The sequence below is a fragment of the Aquila chrysaetos genome, chromosome 8, assembly GCF_900496995.4.
Source record: "Aquila chrysaetos chrysaetos chromosome 8, bAquChr1.4, whole genome shotgun sequence".
In the NCBI taxonomy this organism is placed as follows: domain Eukaryota; kingdom Metazoa; phylum Chordata; class Aves; order Accipitriformes; family Accipitridae; genus Aquila; species Aquila chrysaetos.
The window spans coordinates 18,947,350-18,967,418 of record NC_044011.1 but is presented as its reverse complement, the minus strand read 5'-3'; the positions used below and the strand labels follow the sequence as shown (position 1 = coordinate 18,967,418).

The 20,069-nt window shown below is 42.9% G+C and overlaps 1 protein-coding gene across 10 annotated transcripts in view; it reads right to left on the bottom strand.

Moving 5' to 3' along the window:
- Positions 1-20,069, bottom strand: part of HIVEP2 (HIVEP zinc finger 2) — a 142,072-nt gene that overhangs the window by 98,355 nt on the left and 23,648 nt on the right. For all 10 annotated transcript variants that reach the window (XM_030023743.2, XM_030023737.2, XM_030023745.2 and 7 more), the window contains one exon: positions 7,266-7,371. The gene's annotated coding sequence lies outside the window, so the exon portion shown is untranslated. Of the gene's footprint in view, positions 1-7,265; positions 7,372-20,069 lie in introns of those variants that run through there.

Below are 20,069 nucleotides of genomic sequence, written 5' to 3'. Positions count from 1 at the left end.
TTGGCTGGACCAGTGTATGAAATTAATCCGTGCATGCTCTGCATTTTTTCTGTTCATGTCAATCTGAATCCTCCTCTCTCATCACTCTGATATTCTCTCCCACTTCACGTATTTTAATTTTCTTGCTTTTTTTTTTTTGCCTTTTTTTTTTTTTTCTACATTACATCTGAAAAACAACTTTTCCCTCATAGGCACCAGAACATCATCTCTTTCCTGTGTTGTGCTCTTCCCAGCCCCCTGTTGTTTCTCTGCTTGCCCATCTGCCTTTGCTCTGTTTCCTCACTCTTCCTGTCCTTGATTTCTCTCCTCCTTTTCTTCTTTCTTTGATGTTCCTCTTGGTGCTTTCTCTTCATCCTTCCTGCCAAGCTGAATGAGTTGATCCACTGGGGAGGTGCTGGCAAACAGCAGCTAGCCTGTTTGGAGGGTTACACCAGGTCGGGACACCTACACAGGAATCCTTCACCTCCCTTACTACACTGCTGGCTGGAGTAATTCCTCCTCTTCATTCAGGGTTGTATGCACAGTCCCTTTGTCAAAAGTCAGGCAAATGAAGGTGCCACATAATTTGGGAAGCATATGCTAGTATTTAATGAGCTACATCTCTTTTTTTGTTTTGGTGTGCTGTGCAGAAACTAAAAGCCACAACAACAACAACAAATTCGGGAGAGTGTCAAATGCAGCATTAGCAAGTGGCTCAGGCTTACCAGTGCTGCTCTCCCTCAGAAAGTGGCTGTTTAAAAATGACACCTTCTTACTTTGCAGTTCTGCTGCCTTCAGGGTGAAATCCACCCCTTTGCAGAATGCCAAGACAGGGTCATTTAATCATTTCAATTCTATTTATTCCCTTAGAAAAGATTTACACATGTTGCACTGGTCTCCTGAACAGGGACAAATTTCCCTCAAGTAGAATCTCAAAGCCAGGGTTCTGACTTTAATGAAAGCAAGCCTTGTTTTTAAGAAAAAAAAAATATTCCTGTTGCTAGTTGGAAAAAAAAAAAAAAAAAAAGAAAAGGATACAGATAAGAGAGAGACAAATTTTATTCCTCCTGGCACAGCAGCAGGAGAGTGATTGACCAACTTCCAACTGCAGAGCTATATTCTCTCCCCATTTAAACAGAGAAACTTCACTGAAATCTATAGGCCAGATCCACTGATATGTTCTGGCTGCTTTGCCTGTTTTAGCAATGCAAAGCAGCTGCAAATCCAGTTTAATTTGCTAGTTTCTGTCAGCTTTACCATGCCAGATTAGCACTGCTGTTCGCCTCAGAAATACCAACATCTGGAGGTTCCCCCACCACCCAGCCTAGCTTTAAACCTTGGAAATCTGCAATTCATCCACCCATCAGCACAGCTGGCGGGACCAGCCTCAGGTAGTTCTCCACCCTGAGCAAAATACATTTGTCACAATCCTCTATCCTACACTCACGCAGCCAACCGAGCAGATCAAACAAAATTCACAAAATGATCAGCTCTTGGTTATTCCCTGGCCGATTGCCTGCCCAGTTGCTCCAGAAGGTGACTCCTCACCGTGTCTGGGAGCAGGTGCCTTCCTAGTGTGGGTCCATGAATCCGAGTTGGCTGGCAAAACAAAATATGCTGTTTCCTCGTACTTTTATATTTCATTGTATATCAGGAAACAGAGCTCAGTCTTGTTTCCTGCTCCTCAGCCAGGGGAGGTAGGAGAAACTGGAAGTAGATGTAGAGAAAGGCAGAAAGAAGGCAGATCAAAAAGATCAAGGAAAAATAATAAAAAAACCCAAACACTGCTTCACTCTGCTCTGTAAAGCAGTACATCTTGGAAAAAATACAATCCACTCCCCAAGTCTTTCTCTCCAGGGATATACAACAGTCTCAGGAATTAATAGCATTTTTTTGCAACATTCAAGTGCTGCTGCACTTACAGTCTTATAAAAAAAAACCAACAAAACAGCCTCTTCATTTGCTTTTTGCCTGAGAAAAACACATGTAAAAAAGAATGGGAGGGAACTGGGGGGAGGAGGGGACGGCGGGTGTATTCATGTCAGTTCTGATTTTCTAAGAACAAAGGCTTTACTTTATATATAAATAAATAAATTGGAAACATTCAGCATGTTTTTTTTTTCCTCAGCTCACTCCCAACCCCTCACTCTGAATGCATTAATACACACACCTTCAGCACAATCGGGCTCTTGGTGTTGCCATGGAACTGAAACCTTTGCAGTTTAGATGGTGATGTACGCCAGGAAGCATACTGTTCTTACACTTCCTATAACAGAAGCAAAATCACTGCATAGCATTAACTCCCTTAGTATTTAAGGCATTCGGTGTCTTTCTTGTCTGCTCATCTTCACACAGAGTTTGCTTTTTCTATCTTGCCACATGCAAATGAAACACATTTGACATAGCTATTCTCGTCTTCGTGAAGTCAATAGCTCACATGCTGAGGACACTAAAGAAGGTCCACAAGACTATGGACTTTCCCTTTTTAATAAGAGGCTGTTTGCAGGCATGCAGCAGCTGCGATGAGGGCTGGAGAAAGCATACGTATATGAAATATATATGGGTACAGCAAAGTATTATGTATCAGGGTAGCATTTAAGCAGATTCTTGAAACCTAGTTAACATATTCATTGCTAATGCTCTTGATGATCCTTCTGAATATTGTTTCGTACCCATTTGTCCAGACAACCAAATTACAGCATAAAGCTCCTGCAGCAGGCACCAGATCTTTCCACACCTTTTTTTCATAACTTAGGCTGGTGAGATTTCAATGGCGAGCACAGCTTTAGGCCCTTAAGTTAGAGGGAAAAACTAGTACAACTCTGTGTTGCCTAAAGATTCAGCCTACAGTTATTATCTTCAACAGATCTGAGCTTTTTGCCAAAGCTTCTGAAAATGGCTGTATACGCATTGCAAATACATAGATTTTTATGTTCGAAGAAAAACCAGGGAACACAAATATCCAAGTTCATTATAAAAAGATTACCATAATAAATAAATAAATATATAAACAAATAACCATTCGTGTATGTAAACATTGGCTCTGTACCTGCAGAAACAGCTGGAAGCCAGTCCATGGTCTGAAGCCAGCTTGAGGTTTTTTTGTCCAAAGTTAAATATTTGCATAGTATTAAGCTCAAAATTAAAGCATTTGCTGAAGAAACTTGCTGACTTGTGTGTACGGAAAAACAAGAGGGAATTTAGCTTCCCTGCACATGGGGGCAGATTCTTGGGATGCCTTCTCCATCCCATGAATTCCTGGACAGCAGAGACACAGACAGACTACCAACCAGGGAATTCCCCTCTTGCTTTCCGGAGGATTTTGTGCGCAGGCTGGACAGAAAAGCAATAACCCAGGTAGTTATTTTATGAAGAAGGTGTTTGTTGCTTAGGTGCCCGCCCCTCGACCACCTGGTAACACTCCTTTCCTTTTAGCGTTGTCCCCGGCACAGAAAAGATCCATTCACCCAGCACCTCCGTCCGAGCAGGTCTGCCCGGTCCCTGTGCCGCAAGCGACCTCCTCCTGGGTCAGCCTGCCGGCTGCCAGCGAGCTCCGGCACCTCACTGCCCCGGGGACGCGGGCTGGGGACCCTGCTCACGGAGGGGCTTTCCGAAGCAGGGTTTGGCCCCCAGCGCCTCCCCGCTTGCCAGCGGCGGACACAAAAGCACCGCTGTCTCTCTGCCTGCCTGCCTGGGCCAGAGCGAAGCGGCCGGTCCCCCATTCCCGGGTGCTAGTGGGTGCACGCTGGACCCCAGCAGCGCCTGCGCCTTCAGGTCCCCTCTCCTTCCCTCCGCTGAGGGAAGAGCCGTGCCAGCAGGATAAGCTCCCTCTCCTCCTTTCACCGGCAGCAAGCGTCCGACAGTCACACGTCCCCGTCGCTGCATCCATTACCTTGGCTTTACGCAAGGCTCTCGCCATCAGTTTTCTAGTTACAGGAAAATGTATATTGTGCTGTGATGAAAGGCCAGTGCAATGTCAAGTGCATTAAAAGGACTCCAGGGACTGATTAGAGTCAAAAGGGAAAGGATTTATGGTGGTTAATAAAGTTAAATCTGCCAGAGTCCTGCTTATTCTTTCCAACTGCAGGTAACCAGATCTTACAGGAAAAATTATTAAAACGTTGCAAATTATTACTGTCCCCTCTGAAAGAAAACCTGCATTTTGCCATGAAGCACCTGGCCAGGAGAGAGACCAGCTCACCACAGCGCCTACGCTGACACCGAGGAGGACACGAAGGGGGGGACACGTCACCTGCCCATGCCTCGGGAGAGCAGCAAGAACCTTGGTACCAAGAGATCTCTTCAGCACGTGTGTCACCTGAACGGTCCCCTGCCTTCAGTGAGCAGCTGGGATGGGGCTGGGACTTCCACCCACCATCGAGCACCATGCCGCGCCATGGCAAGGGGCACGGGCAGACGGGAGAGAAAGCTTCCCCCTCTGTCAGCACTGCACATCCACATGGGAGAAGGACGAAGCAAAGAAGGAAGCTCTCACCTCTTCTTCCCAGTCTGCACGTCACGTGTGCACCTCCTGCTGAAGAATGCAAGCTAACTGGACTCCATAGGACTGCTCTGAAACTTGTTTTAAACGCTTTACCATCTAACATGCCCAAAAGTTGACATAATTTTACAAGACATTAATGATTTTCCACATTGAGACAACAACATCAGCAGAGGGCAAAGGAAAGTGGGAGGCCAAATTTTCAAAAAACTATTGGGAATTTTGTATCCATATCTAAATTACATGCACTTTATTGGATCTCAAGTTTTCATTTTTCTACCACTTAATAATTGCAAATACGTTATATATGCCCTTTCCATTTTGTCATTCTTTCACTATATTACATCAAATTTAATTTCCTGTGGAAGTGTGTAATCTTTTCAGCTGTGACTGCCTCAGAAGCTTTTCTGTAATAAGCAGAGCCTCGTCCTCTGGCAGGCTGATCTTTTATTAGCTGTGCTTCTGCAGATTAGTTTCCTGAAATGTTTGCAATGCTATATGAGAACTGGCAAAAGAGGAAAACCAAAATAAGACTCAAAAGGAAAAACAAACACGAAAACATTCACTTCCTTCTGACTCCTCCATTCACCGGTCAAAGGAAATTTCATTTTGATTTGGGTAGATGGCAAATCCGTGAAGGTTATTACCACGTATCAGAAGAAGCCTCACAAGGTGCAAGACACAGCAACCCTTGCTCTACAGCTCATTAAAAGCATGGCAGTGAGACGGCTGCTTGCTCTTCGTGCCTAGGGAACACGGAGATCGGCAAGCGGCCACCACTCTGACAACCGCCTCTCCTCGCCACCTGCCCTTGGCTCTCTGAGAGGTCCCCTCCACTGGCAAAAAGCCGCATTCCACCAAAAAAGTGAAAATGTCAACCAAGACGCATTCACGCTTTTCATGACGAGATACCTGTGATGGCAGGAAAGCAGACCAGCTGGCCTGCTGGGCCCTTTCCAGACCTCTGCCCCTGCAGAATGTAAAACTCGTCTTCTTCAAACCAGCTTTCCATTACCAATGCTCGCACACACACCAAAACAACTTATTTACAAAAAAATATCAACAAACAATTCTGAACATTTAAAAATTAACCAACTCAGAAGAAATGAGAGCAACAGATAATTATTCCTATATCCCTCCTGAAAAGGTGCTTGGATACGGATGATAGAGGAGACGTCTGAACAAATGAATAGAAAATGTCTGCAAAGGGTCATGTTAATGGTATTTGGCCAGCAGGGATTACTGAGGGTGGCTATACAGGCATGCTAGAAGCCCTGCCAGTGCAAGCAGGATCAACGCTCTCTCACTTCAGTGGCAGATGTTGCCTCCGGGAGCTTCTCTTCAAACTGACCCAGAGTCCAGCCAGATTTGGAAACCTCTTCACCGATCAGCACACAAGTCACCCAGGTTGTGAACTGCTCTCCCAAAACACACTAAATTGACCAATGAAGCCTGGCCTTTCTCTCCCCGCTCCCTGTAAGACTTTTATTTTGCTTTCCCTCTCCCACATCACTGATGCAGCAGCAAATCATTCACATTTCTGACAAACACTGTCTTCAAAATTATATATAAAAATACAGTGCATTAAACCTAGATATGTACTTTTGGAGCAGTCATCTGTCCTCATCACTTCATAATTTTTTAAGGTAGACAAGCATTTTCAATAATTGAGTCCTCTTTTAGGTTATTTTGGCAATCCATTTCCTTGTAATTCTGTTTTATGCTTATCTCTTTAAAACTTAATCTCTAAAAAGTGGCTAATCAGTAAAAAAAATTCCATGCAGGGAACAATACTTAAACAAAAGTCTCAGGTGTTACATGCAGTGCAATTCGACTCCCGTCAGCATGAAGAAATGTTTTTCCACCAGTTTCAGTGGGACTTGCATCAGGGCCATAAATCAGATGAAGATGCTCCACGTTAACGGTTATGTGGTGTGCTACAAACTGCTTCAGAACATAAAACAATAATGTAACCACTCTCATAAAACCGATTTGCTCATGGTTTTACAGGACCTGAGTGTGTGTTAACAATTTCAAGCCAATACAGTAGTAAAGAAAAACATGCCAGCTATCAGTGACCTTAGATTTTTGGCCTCATAGGCCATAAATTAAATAGCCTCCCTTCACTAGGTGGGTCTCAGCCTCCAATTCCTTGTACAGGATGAGGAAAAAAGACTCAATATATGGATTTAATTCCTATTGAAATCTTGGTCAAAATGGTGGGTGATGTAAAGCTAAACATCAAGGGAATAACTGCCATCATCTGGTTGAGTTTGGTAAAATGGAGTTTATTTACACTTCTTCAGGGATTCACTGGTGTGTGAAATTAATCTAATTTAGATTGACCAGAAATTGAAAATGGAATTAAGGAGAAAAGCAATTAAAGACCTTTCCTAAATGCAAAAATAGTACTGCTTTAAGTGCAGCAAAACAGTTAAAGTACAGAACCCTTCACACTACTGCTACTACCCCCTCCTGCCTGAGGAAGAGAGTAATAGTCCGTATATCTACATATCATCACTGTACCAGTATAACTTCATCCAGAGGAAACATTGGTAGAATGTTTCTACCAATATCTGTAAATAAATACATTTCCAAGTTAAAACAGTTCACTATACTGCATACAGACCAGACCTAGCAGATAAACATCTGCTGGAACGGCGTGGTGTAATTGATTGTACATGTGGCTTAACATTTACTTCAATGACTTTTAGCACCTTCATGTTATTGTTTCTGCGTTGTTCCAACAAGCAATGGTTAACGTAAGATGCAGACGTTCACATACCGTATACTTATGAATAACTGGTTCCCAGAGATGTGGCAGTGATAACATTGTCATCGTACGATTCAAAGTAGCTTGCTGTAGATCACATATCAGAAGAGGGTCCCACCTGAAAACATAACAAATCCAGATAGTAAGTTCATCATATTCAGAGGTTTGCAAGCTCTGTTAATACGTTTGTGTGTTTCCACATATTCCTCCTCTGCATTAACAGGGTCTGTGCTGTTCCCAGGCTTACAGAAAACGTTTTGCTGTTCACAATGGCAAGCAAAATTGTCCTGCTGTAGCCAAACTGTTTTGGCCCACTGCTCCAGCCCAGATTTCAGGCACGCTCTCAAAGCAATGAAAACTAGTTTTCAATGTTAATGCAGAAGATGGAACTGTCTGACGGACAGATACAGAATTGCAGATTTCCCATTTGTCGGGTCCTTGACAAGCACGTAACTCCTTCTACCAGTGCATTGCTGGTTTGGCTCTACCTTTCTTTCTTTCTTTTTTTTTTTTTAACATTGAAAATCACTGGTTTAGAAGATGACACAACATTGGACATCATGAACTGTTCTCTTGAGATCAAGGGGCCTTAAGACAAGGGTCATTTCTTTCCTATTGGTGGCTACAGTCACCTTGTATATAATCATTCGATCTTTTCAAATCACTTGATGGGTAAGTCTGTTTTTAAATATTTTTATATATGTTGTAGGTAGCCAATGCAGATATGGAAAATGAGCTTGTACTAGCAGCATTGATTGTCTCCAGTGACAAGACACACGGCAGCAAACAAACTAACTCTCTAATTTAAGAGCTGGAAAAGTTTTTTCTTACTAAAACTAATAGTAAAATCACAACTGATTGAAACAAACATAGATTCACGCAACCTGAAAGTCTACAGCATTAAATGAAGAAAACTCGCTTGGACTGTGTATGCCCGTAAATAAGTGGTTGAAACAAGAATTAAGAAACTCTTGCTTGTTAATTGTATTGACTCATCCTGAGATGCACAAGGATGTGGATAAAGCTATAAAATGCAGTTATTGATACAAAAGTCAGCTTAATTGGGTTCTCTTTATTTTGAAAATGTGAATAAAATGACTTACAGGATACTCAGAAATATACCCAGACACACCCACAGAGATGAGAAGTCACATCAGAGAGAAAGCTGGGGTCCTATCTTTTTAAATCAAGCCTCCCCAAACAGAAGCTGATCTTCCTCCTGCTCTACATGCTGCAACTCATCCTAGGGTAAGAGGTTTTCAGGGGGGAAGTCTGGTAAATAACAAAGAATTTTAAAGAAATAGTGTTTTTAGATTTTAGCCACAGTTTACATTTTTTAAATTACTCTAATGCTTCTCTGACTCTTCATACCTCCAAAGTGGCTTGGCTCTTGCCTTTACTATGCTTCATTGGCCAGCCACAACATCACGCAGTCCACTAGCACTACGGACATCTTCATTTGCTGCCACCTAAGCAAGTCAGTGTCTCCTATACTCTGTATTTGCTCTTCAATAACAACCGTAAAACTTTGTAAAGATTAAGTTAGGAAGAACATACTCCATGGTCCAAACCAAAAAAAAACCCGAAAAACCAGAATCGGCACAAGAGTAGAGGACATATATTTAAGTATTCGCATACTTAAATGCCAGACACTGAGGTGAGTTGCTGAGCCACAGCATGGGATCCAGCAGTAGCGAGCAAGACGGCGGAGCAGTGACTGCTAACAGCACCCAGAGGCAGCCCCGGCTGACGGACGGAGCGGTGCCCTGCCGTGCCCCATCGCCGGGATTTCAGCGGCGCTCCCCTTCATTGGGGAGAGCCCTGTACCTGCCGGCAGGCGAGCAGGCAGCTCCTCTAGCTCTGTGCTGGGGCCGGGGGGGTTCCTACGCTGCCCCATTGCAATACGCTGGCTGAGGCACAACCTCACTCATTCACCCGCCTCCAGCCCGCAACCCCAGCAGCGGCTCCTTCCCTTTCCCTCGCTTCCAGCCACTTCTGACTGCTCAAGCACCAGACGGCTCACCGGGGAACTAGGGGAGGCCTGACGCATGTGAATCCAGCTTGGGACTCCCGGTACGCAAGTGCAGACGTTGGCCGGCGTAGGGAGGACGAAGCCAACACGGGCTGGCAGGGCTGCACCGCCGGGCGGGCTGGGGACCCGGCGCGAGCCGAACCGGCTGGCTGTGGGCGCTCCCAGTACAGCTGACACACTGCAAAACTCACCGTGCTTCTGACCTAACGAACAGAGCACGAACGCGTGAAAACCACTCACCTGCCTGGGGAGTTCTGCCAGAAGGTGCACGCAGAGGGCTCACCAGTCCCTCGTTTTTAGAAATGCCAAAAGATGGCCTGGTATCTGCATTCCCAGGTACGCATAGGTACAAAAGAATACGAAAGCATTATCTAGATTTGGTGGACAGCTTTAACTTACAAAGTACACTTAGAATTTTTAAGGAATATACAACCCTAACTCTTCACATGCAGGCTTGATGTTATAAAGGAATTTCCCTAAAACAGACATTTTTCTGAGTGTTAGATAGATTCATTCTATTGAACTGCTTAAATTTTGCTTCCCAATAACCCTGTTTTACCTACACCTTTCTCAACCCATTGAAGGCTTAAAAAGAATCTCCCCTCCCGGAGAAATCACTCATAGCATCCTTCCCCACAAAAGGATGCTGCTAAACATGGCCACCTGTCTTCAGCAGGAAAATACAGTAAGACATGCAACTCATTCTTTTTCTGCTTGCAGATTTATTTGGAGTCATTTAATCAATCTGTCCCTAATGACTGTACCTAATCATTTACCTTGCATCACTTCATTTATCTTTTAAAAAACTACCAGAACTTTTCAGGTGAATAATTTATTTAAACATTTTTTTTTTCTTTTTTCTTGCAGCCTGTTAACAGTACTCCTGGAAAATGAATACTCTAAAACAAAAGTCCTAAATCACCACATGAATATAAAAGAATGACCACAAAGTAGCTACATTGTGAACAGAAATATATCGCAACACATGGAACCAAGTGAAATGTAATCTTTCATCTCTAGTGCATCAGTTCAAACCTAATTCAGGTTGGTAGCCATCACCAGCTACCACTGGCTTCCTGCTGTTCAGTGTCCTGTAGGAAACGAGTTTGTAATTCTCCATTTGATTCCCTTTTGCTCAGATTCCTTCACCGAGCCTTTTCCTCTTCTTTGGCCAGGTCAAAGCCATGGTCCAGATTTTCAAGGGCTTAAGTAATGCCCCATTTTCAGAGCTTATTGCTCCTCTGCTCACAGCTGAGATGGAGGGATCTTGGAGACCACATAGGAGAAAGCCAAAACTGCTCAAAACAAACCACTTCTGGCGGAGCAGGAGGGACTAAGGAGCAGCTGCTAAGAGTCGACTGAACTACTCGTGAACCTGACAACTTTCAAGACCTTTCACAAAGACCCTTCTGGCAGAGCCTTCCTAGTGCCTTTCCTTCAGTGAGAAAGAAACACCAAAGTCCCAAAAATACACTCAGAAATTGCAAGTCCTAGAAGAGCCTGTTTAAGGCAAAGGCAAAGTCTTTCTAGGTGAAGCAAAAACATGGAAGCCATTGTGAAACCTGAAAATGGAAATTATATGAGAGGTATTTAAGTATGTGGTTCTGGCAATTATGGAAATAGCTAGTGTTGACAGGAGTACGCTGGGGACCCAGCACTTAAAATCTTGGTGGAAGAAAGGTTGGGAACTAAACACACAAATCAATATAGACTCTACAGAAAGAGAGAATTGTAAGAAAATACACACAGTTCTTCTCCAAACTGTGTATTTTCTAAGGCTAGACAGCGGTAATCTCCAGTGCCATCAGTTAAGGCCTTCATTTTCACAGGCAGTGTTTTAAGGAAATGCAAACATTAGGCACAGTTAGAAAAATTAATGGAAGCTGAAACATAATTTTTGCTGCCAACTTACTTCCACGTAAGTGTACCATCACTTCTCAAAACTGAGTCTATTGGTCTTAAGACAATCCTAAAACTGTCTTTATACATACTAAACTACAGAGAAGCTACTCTGTCACCCCAAAGAACTCCATTCTTACAACAAAGTACTGCACTGAAGAAGCAAATATGCAATCTTTTGCATTATAAATATTCGTATTAATGCACACAGCATATTCATGCCAACAATGCTGAAGAGGCCTTACAAACACGGGTATTTAGAAAGTGCCTATAAAGCCACTGCTGTGCTCTAGGACTTCTCAGGGGTTTGGCAATTCTTTCTCCACCTTCAATAAATACTATTTTTTCATCTGAAAAATGAACAAGGACTTACAAAATGGACAAGGTACCTAAACCAAATGTTTAGATTGATTAGATACAGGCATTTACTAAAATCAAGTCTAAGTATTAAGCCTCAAAAACTCCCCAGATACATATATTTTATTATGAATTTTTAAAAAACTGTAGCTTCTAATTTCAAAAAAATATACCTGTGAATAACCTTTCAGAAAAATGTATTTTAAAATGAAAGAAAAAATGTAATTAATGATCTGAAAAAAACTTTCCTCTCCTTTCCTCTCAATCAATTTAAGGAATTAAGAAAAAAATTACAGTCTCAAGTCTCACTTTCCTGGCATTTGTCTTTCTGTTTCAGAACTTCAGCATTATTTCAATTCAGGTGAGGGTATTTAGTTCTCTCTGACATCAGAAGCTACATTACAAATACAACAGCACTTGTATACTTTACTATGCAACACAAAAAATGGATGGATGAATCAACTGCCTGTAAAATTTGTCAGAATGACATCCACACAAACTGGAGCCCTCTCCTCCGTACAGAACAAGCACGGTGCATGACAACGATACAAGCTTCTCCTCAAACCATGTCTCCCCATACACTCCAGCTATGCTCTGGAAGGAACAAGAGCAGTAGTTTCTCAGTAACCAGGAATTACATTGCTGATAATGGCAATTCAGTTCTGCGCTTATAACGTCTGAACACAAATAAGACGCATCACCAAGTGGGAGGGGAAGCGGGAAGAGAAAGAGAGAAAGAAAATGCAGCTGCAAAGAGGGGATAAACTGCAGGAGGAGGTTTCACAGTGAAGCACACCGATCTGCTGTCCGACGGCATCAGGGGGTTTAGAAACAGCCGATCAGAGGCACTCCCTGGCACAAAGCTGCACAAAAGGAGTGAGGGACATGCCAGAGCTGTAGAAAAATAATGCATGAAAATCCCCAAACAATACTTTTTCTTTGACTTTGATAACCTGCACAGAAGACATTTAAAATCAAAAAATACTCGTCGGATTATCTCTGGCATGATAGACTCCACCAGCACTACTTAATTAATCAAGTGTATTGTTCTTTTCCACACTATGGCTTGCTTTGACCTTTCTCTTTTTTTGACTAATTTTTTTTTAAATTCTACTCCTCATTTTCATGAATGTTAGTGATCACAAAATACATTGAGAGTGACAGACAGTAAACATTACTGGAGGCTGTTGCACTTGGACTGCAATGTGGATGATCATCCGGAGGCTGGTATATGAGCTCCAAGTTAGAAGGTCACTCAAATACCCCTCCCTATGAAGATCAACACTTTTGAAAAACAACCTCCAAAATCAAGATCTAACACCAAGAGTATTCCAGTAATTTCTATTTTTATTCCAGCTGCAGTAATGAACCTTTCATTTCAAAGAACAAAAATTATTAAACAGAGTATGTTGTCAAATGCAACAGTAGATGCTGAGGCTATGAAAGCATGGTAAAAAGCATGCCGTTCCCTAATATCACAAGTACAGGTGAGAGACATGCAGAAAAACACAGATGGAGAGTCAGTCTAAAAAAGTACAAAGAGATCTGATCACTAATCAGAGACAGAAACCCATCTGAGTGTCACAACTGTCTCTGCAGGCTCTGAAAGACAGAATTAAATTGACTTAGTACTATAGTCAAAAATGAATTTAATTAGCTGACATTAAGCAGGATAAGTTTGCGGTACCATGTTGCTCTGACAAGCTGTTTCCAAAAGGGTAAGTAGAAGGTAAAATCTTATTTTTCAGGATGAGATTACAGCCATGCGTTGAGACAGAAGTTAACAGTGCGTCTGCTGAGGGCAGCTTAAAGTTGGTGCTGGACATTTCATCTCACACTATAAAAGGATGGTATGTGATAGATGAGCCAGAAGTGCAAGTTTCGGATTCTGCACATTTATTCATACAGCTGTGCAGCTTCATCTCTTTCTGGTGTTGCCACTTATGTGAAGAAGAGAGCCTCAGTATAACCTCTGCCAGGAGTTTTTTTCCTCCAGCTTCTCTCAGTCAGAGCTGTCCCCTGGAAAAACTGCAATACCGTAGGTGCAACTTCTTTATTTTTGTTTGTATGAGAGCATGATGGTCCTTAGCTGGAAAAACGAGGTCTGTGCGCAAGGCGGTTTCTGTGCTAACCTGGCGGGCTGCCAGATCTGCCGGCTGCTGTGCACTTATCTTCTGTTTTATGGGGTGACCCACGGCACCCCTGCTCTGCTCCCAGCATCTACCAAAACTTCTGCCGCCTTCTTTACCTGGCAAGCAACCTATGTGTCACGGTGTAGCCTGCAAGCAGAGTGGCAGTGGTTGACAGAGAATAAAGTAGACAGAAACTATGGCCATAATCTAGAGGCAGATAGTGACAACTGAAGAATCAATGGTAAAATGCATAGGAAATCCAAATTAAGTGTTTCCCTGAGAAAAACTTGGAGGAAATGGAATAACACATTTCAAAGCAAGAGTCCCATGTATATAAGACTTAGCAAGCCCTGCCTTCTCATGCCTCCTTCTATTTAACGATAAATTTAGTTCTGGGGAAAGGCATCTCACTGTCAGTGCTAGAAATCCTGCTTATGTGCAAAGCAGACGCATGCATCCCAGGGAAGCTATTGTTCACATCACTTACATTAATGTCTCAGGTCTGTCACACCAGAACCAAGCCAGATTTACCAGGCAAGACAGAGAGGCTTTGGCCATCCCATTAGCAAGTCATCAGGGAGGTGTTCCTCCATCCCATGACACAACTGCACAGCAATATAAGCTCTCAATTTAGGCTGGCAGTGCCCTTCTTCCTCCCCGAATTCTTCTCACCAGGACCATATTCAGGCTGCATGACCTTGCGTAGCAGTCTGCAGATTTTAAGAGCAAGAACAACACACCGCATGCCCTTCTCTGGCACCACATTAATCACCCTACTTTAATGACTTCTTTGACTGATAAACCACCCTGTGTACCTAACCGTCCTCCCCAGTGGCTGCATCTAGAGCAATAAATTAAACATGCCCTTTCCCATACCCTGCCACTGCGTAATCCACTAGCAGAGACAAAGCCACTGAGAACATCAGCTGACAGTTAGGGGTGAAAACAGCAGGGATCAAGAGACCCCAGTTTTACTAGCCATTTGATGGGTGACCTTGAATCTCTCAGTCTATGTTTTCTCATAGTTACAGAGAAAAATGGAATTTCTTTTCAGGTATACTGAGAACCACAGATAGAAGATACTACTTACTACTGGTATATATCTACACCACCTATTACTATACATAACTACAGGTAAGAACTGCCTTCAACTAAACAAACGTAGCTACAAACAGAGAACATATGATTTTGTAGTATTAATTCTTAATTATTTCACTCTCTTCCAGGAAGCTCAAGTCCACAGCTGAGCACAAATAAAGATACAAGATCTTTATGATAAGAAAAGCAAAACAATGGCCTGACATGACCTAATGAAAGCACAGGATACTACCCCCCCCCCCAGGGTAGAAATCTCCTTATTCCAAAACTTCCTTTCAAGTGCTCTGAAAACACTACTAGACAAAGAAACAAAAAAATTCACTTTTGTGAGGCAGTAACATTTTTTAAAATAGCGGCATCTGACATTATTCCATAAACCTTCCCCAAAATCAACGTGCTGTATGTCAAGTAGGACCTTTAAACTTTAGACTAAAACAAATTTAGGTCTGAATCACAACACAAAGATACATGTAATAAACTTTAAATATGTCAAAAGCTTCGCTGGATGAAGGTTTGCTGAAGGCTTAACATGGAGCTAAAGGCTCACACAGTTATCGCAAGATTGACCTCTGTGCTGCTAAGCGATGTATGGAGCTGGGAGTGCTACCAGCTCATAGGACTTGAGAAACAGACTGAGCTCTTCGCTGCCACAGATTTTTTTATCTGACCATGGAGGGCATCTCACAATCTGTCTCTGTCTTTGATCCCTGTGATACGTTTCTTTCCTCTCTTCATCTATCAGATACTTAAATTGTAAATTCAGCGTGGCTGAAGATGTAAAGACAAGGAAGCCTACATCTTCATAGAAGCCTTTAGACATTACCACAGGAAAAACAATAGTCACCATAATAAAAAAAAAATCACTTATATCACACAATTCCAACATTTTACCATTTTCACACAGCTTCCTATCCGGAAAGTATTCTCAAAGGAATAAATTCTGCCTTCTTTCCAAGATCTCTTTTGTAGTCTTGTTTCCTACATAAAAAAAACCTGCAATCACACACTGTGTGTAATGTGACACCTCTGTCTGTTTGTCTTCCCCTAATAATTTCTCTAAAGACATTTAACAAAGAGGTAGCAATCTCAGAATGACTCAGTTGCCAGAAGCTCCTTCCGATTCCAACCTGTGCTCCAACAGACGAGAGAGACGGTCAGTGTCTGCATTAAGGGAAGAAATTTCCACGTTGACTCATAAGAGAGCGCAGGATCTGCAGATAAAATAGATGTATGGAGATGCAAAACTGTGCTGAAAGTTGAAGTTCACAACTACAGGTGCCCCCATATGGCTAAATAAAAGTGGGAAAGGAAGGAAGTTTGAGGACTGCAGCACACTGCTCGATAGCTTGCCTTCTGTGTGGTTTTGGACCACTCCAACGACCTCCTCATGAGACAAGCCTGCCGTCAGGAGGGCTGCCTCAGCAGCATGGATGTGACCTAGCCAGTACGACCTGGCTGCCAGTTCAAGGGCCAGTCCTTTGCCTCCTTTTACACAGCAGCCCAAACACAGCCAGGGACAGCATCCAAAAGACAGGCACTTACAGGAAGCTGGGGTTCATGATTTCTGCTGCGTACAAAAAAAATAGAAGCATTCTCTAGTGCATCTGGTGGGTGCAGTACTGAAGGAGCAGAAAACCAGGGGAGTGGGAAGGTTCTCAAATATACACACATACCGTTGCCTCACAGTGACGCCTCGCCGACCTTCTGTCCCACCACTCTTCCATCTTTGACCTGAATGTGAATGTCGGTGCTGTAAGTTGAGACATGAAAAAGCACCGACTGGGCGATATCCCTGCTAGAGCTGTTTCTGGAGTTGAGCTTTGCTGCCCAGCATGCAGCTGCTTCAGATCGAGTGCCCAGCCCTCCCTACGGCCCCCTGCCTCCCACCACGTCCCTCCATGCCGGGCACTCCCAAATAATCTCTTCCGAGTCTCGTATTATCGCCACAAAAATCTACTACTGCAGACATCGGTTTGCTTTCTACACATCCTACACCCAGTACTCATTACACATTTAAAAACAGTAACCCATCCATACTTCCGAACTTTAGAGCCTTTACATTCAGGAGACAAATCAATAAACAGCACGTATATCTTATTCTATAGAAATATGTATCATGCAGAAAGAGTTGTGAAAATGCTCGCTGCTTTACAGTTCTCTACCCACAAACGTTTAAGACTGAAATTCAGTAACAGACAGGTCCGTGACATCTCTAGGCTTCTTTGAAAGTATCGGGTAAATACTAGACAACATACTACTGTACCAGAACTCCACGGCGATATTAATTATATCTTCCTTTAAGGGGTCTGTCTTGAATCCTTTTCATCCACTGTTTCCATCAATGCTCTATCCCGAGACCTTCCTCACACATTCCAGCAGCATCGCAACAGGGGTCTTGCCAACTGCTTGTCTAAAACTGAACTACTCCTGTTTAACATCCTGACAGAGGAAACCAGTGTTGCCCTCTGACCCAAGCATTTACATTCAGGAGCTAGTTATTCCCTCGCTGAAGTCTGAAATCTGTCAGTCGTTCTCTGTGGGATTATCCCTAGCCCTAAACTCTAGGGTTTAGGTAGTGGAAACAGAAGTCCTGGTAAAATAAGCTGTTTAGCAGATAACTAACCACACGTGGTGAAGGCTTTTGTGTTCTTCATACTGAGGAACAACTGAACAAGACTGGTCAACTGCTAACAGATGCTGTTCTAGTATTGAGCACAAATCCTTACAGGGGATTGACGAGGAATAGAGACAGGTGTCAGCACTGAATTTCTCACGACCAGAGGTCTCTGGCCTAGCTATCCAACCATCATGAGATGGACAGTTTGAGTTTGTGATCTGTATCTCACTAGGAAAAGACTACAAAGCTCCCATCACCTGAGTGTCTCCTAAAGATACTGCTTTGAAAACAGTGGGAGAAAAGCCATGAAGCTGTAACAGATGTAAACACACAGACACACACCCCTGAGTACTCATTACAGTCGCAAAGAAAACCTTGCAAACCTGAAACGATACGATATTGTCTCTCTAGTTCTGTCACAATTGGCTGTTTTACCAAAATGTAACAACAAAACTAAAATAAACAAGACATGAACTTCACTGCTGCCCTGTGGAAAAGCAGTGTATCTGCCAAGAAACATGCTTGTGCTACTGCCACTGCAACACAGAAAAGTGGGATCAGCAGCAGGTGAATTATAACCAGCAGCATTGGACTTATAATCTTATTTTGCTGTAAAAATAAAAAAAAAAGAAAAAGAAAAATTGCTATATCTTTTTACACATCACATATATGTGTCACAAATTATATTAAAACACATATAGACATTGATGGTATTTCAAATATACTATCTGTGTAATGAAAAATATGACAAAACAACTTCTAAAGTAATTTACTACTTATTCCCACACTTGATAAGAAAAAAACTATTATATCAATTTATTTATTTTATACTATCAAAAGCATCTTATTTTGAAAGTGGACATTTCTTTCCACTACCAGTTTGTAGCATCCTGCTTCCACTTTTGCAGTTTAGGCAACTCTGTGTTTCATCTGTTGGTGGGAGGGAAAAGATTTGAGCAGCTAGAAGTAAGTAAGTGCAACAAGAAATGGCTTGTAGTTGAAAGACAGATGACAGCAGGATGGAACACGTAACTAGAATATTTTAGAAGTCTAAAATTTTTCTTCCTATTGATATAATATGGACAACAGATGGGTTTTTAAATGCAGCTCTTGGTACAACTTTGCATGTGAGAAGGAAAATAATTTGGAGTTCACGGGAACAGGAGCAGATTGTTCTGTGAATCCAGTTGGTGTCATTCTACAGCCTTAAACTCTCCTGCAAAATACTGTAAGCAGAACAGCAGGAATCCCAAAATTCCCCATGCTGGCTCCAGCTCAATAAGCCATTTCTATTCACAAAGTATATAAGCATATACTTAACTTCAGGAGCATGTGTAGCACCCAGTGATTTCACTATGACTTAGGAATTTGCCCGAAATTAAAGTTTCATTTAGGGGCTTTTCTAATTAAGCACCAGATACATCTGGCAGATATTCACAGGCTTCACTTTTCACTGGGTCTGTATGTTACATTTCCCATCTGCCAAGGCATCTTCTTCATTTGCTAAACAATGTGGTCACCCAACTGGCCAAGACGGGCCTAGGTGCATGTAGGAGCCATCCAAGCAACAAAGGACAAGACAAGCAAAAAGGACTGTGAACACACAGGACATCCTCCCCAGTACGACAGAAGCATCACTGACAACACAGAGGAAAACAAAACAAGCAGTATCAAAAGCACAAGTTTAATCACTTTAATTACTTAAATTCTTCCTGTGTGGGTCTTAACTAGCAAACGGGAAAAAAAACCTGTGGGAGAGAGAAGACAAGGTCTGCCTTCTCTCTCTGGTGAGGTCCACGCCTGACCACCATGACTGGGGCAGCTGGGAGCATTGGGGCACCGTGGTCCCGCGGCATCACCCGCCATCAGCCACCAGAGTACCGTTGTGAAAGACTATGAGCTCTGCGCATGTAGCAATGATGATTAACATTTTCTCAGAAACATCCGTTAGTAAGAAGTGCGTGTTGCTAATGAGTGGATGTGGTAAAGGTTACGTGTACGGCGTAAAACCAGCCTCATCTGTGGGTCTCCTCAACACTCCCACCACCGCCTCCGATTCCCCCACGGACACTTACAGTGTTCAGTCGCAACATCCTGGATCAGGAGGGAAACCAGAGCAACTATGCTCCCTTCAGATGCAGAGGGACAGATATCAGCTGGCATAAATGGGGGGGGGGACTTTCGGGCTGCCCATGGTGCCAAGCTGATTCACACCTCCAAAAGGTCTAGCGCAGCCGAGGCTGAGAGTGTCCCTGAGGGCACTCTGCTGGTTTAGGAAGCACTGGTGTGCCCTATAGACCCCAAAACATTTTGTAGTGTTCCCAATAGCTATCCTAAGACTTTGCTCAGGCAGTTACCCTTTGAATTGCCCAGGTACTCCAAAACGCAAATTTCACAAAGTTGCACAAAGCCAGAGTAAAACTGGCAGGTTCTGCATTGCCTACACACACCCGCTCAACAGAAGTACTCTTCCCTCCACTCTGCAAAGCTGCTACTCACTCTAACACAATGTCTTACATTACAAATTTCCACCTTGAATTTTACCAATTTGTTTGGGAGGAAAATTTACCCTTTCTTTTTCTAAACGCAGCATTTACTATCTGGATCCAGGTCTATGCATGCTGCCCTGCTCTAAGGCCTAAGCTGCTGACTGTACTTTAGTCAGGCTATTTTTGCTCTTA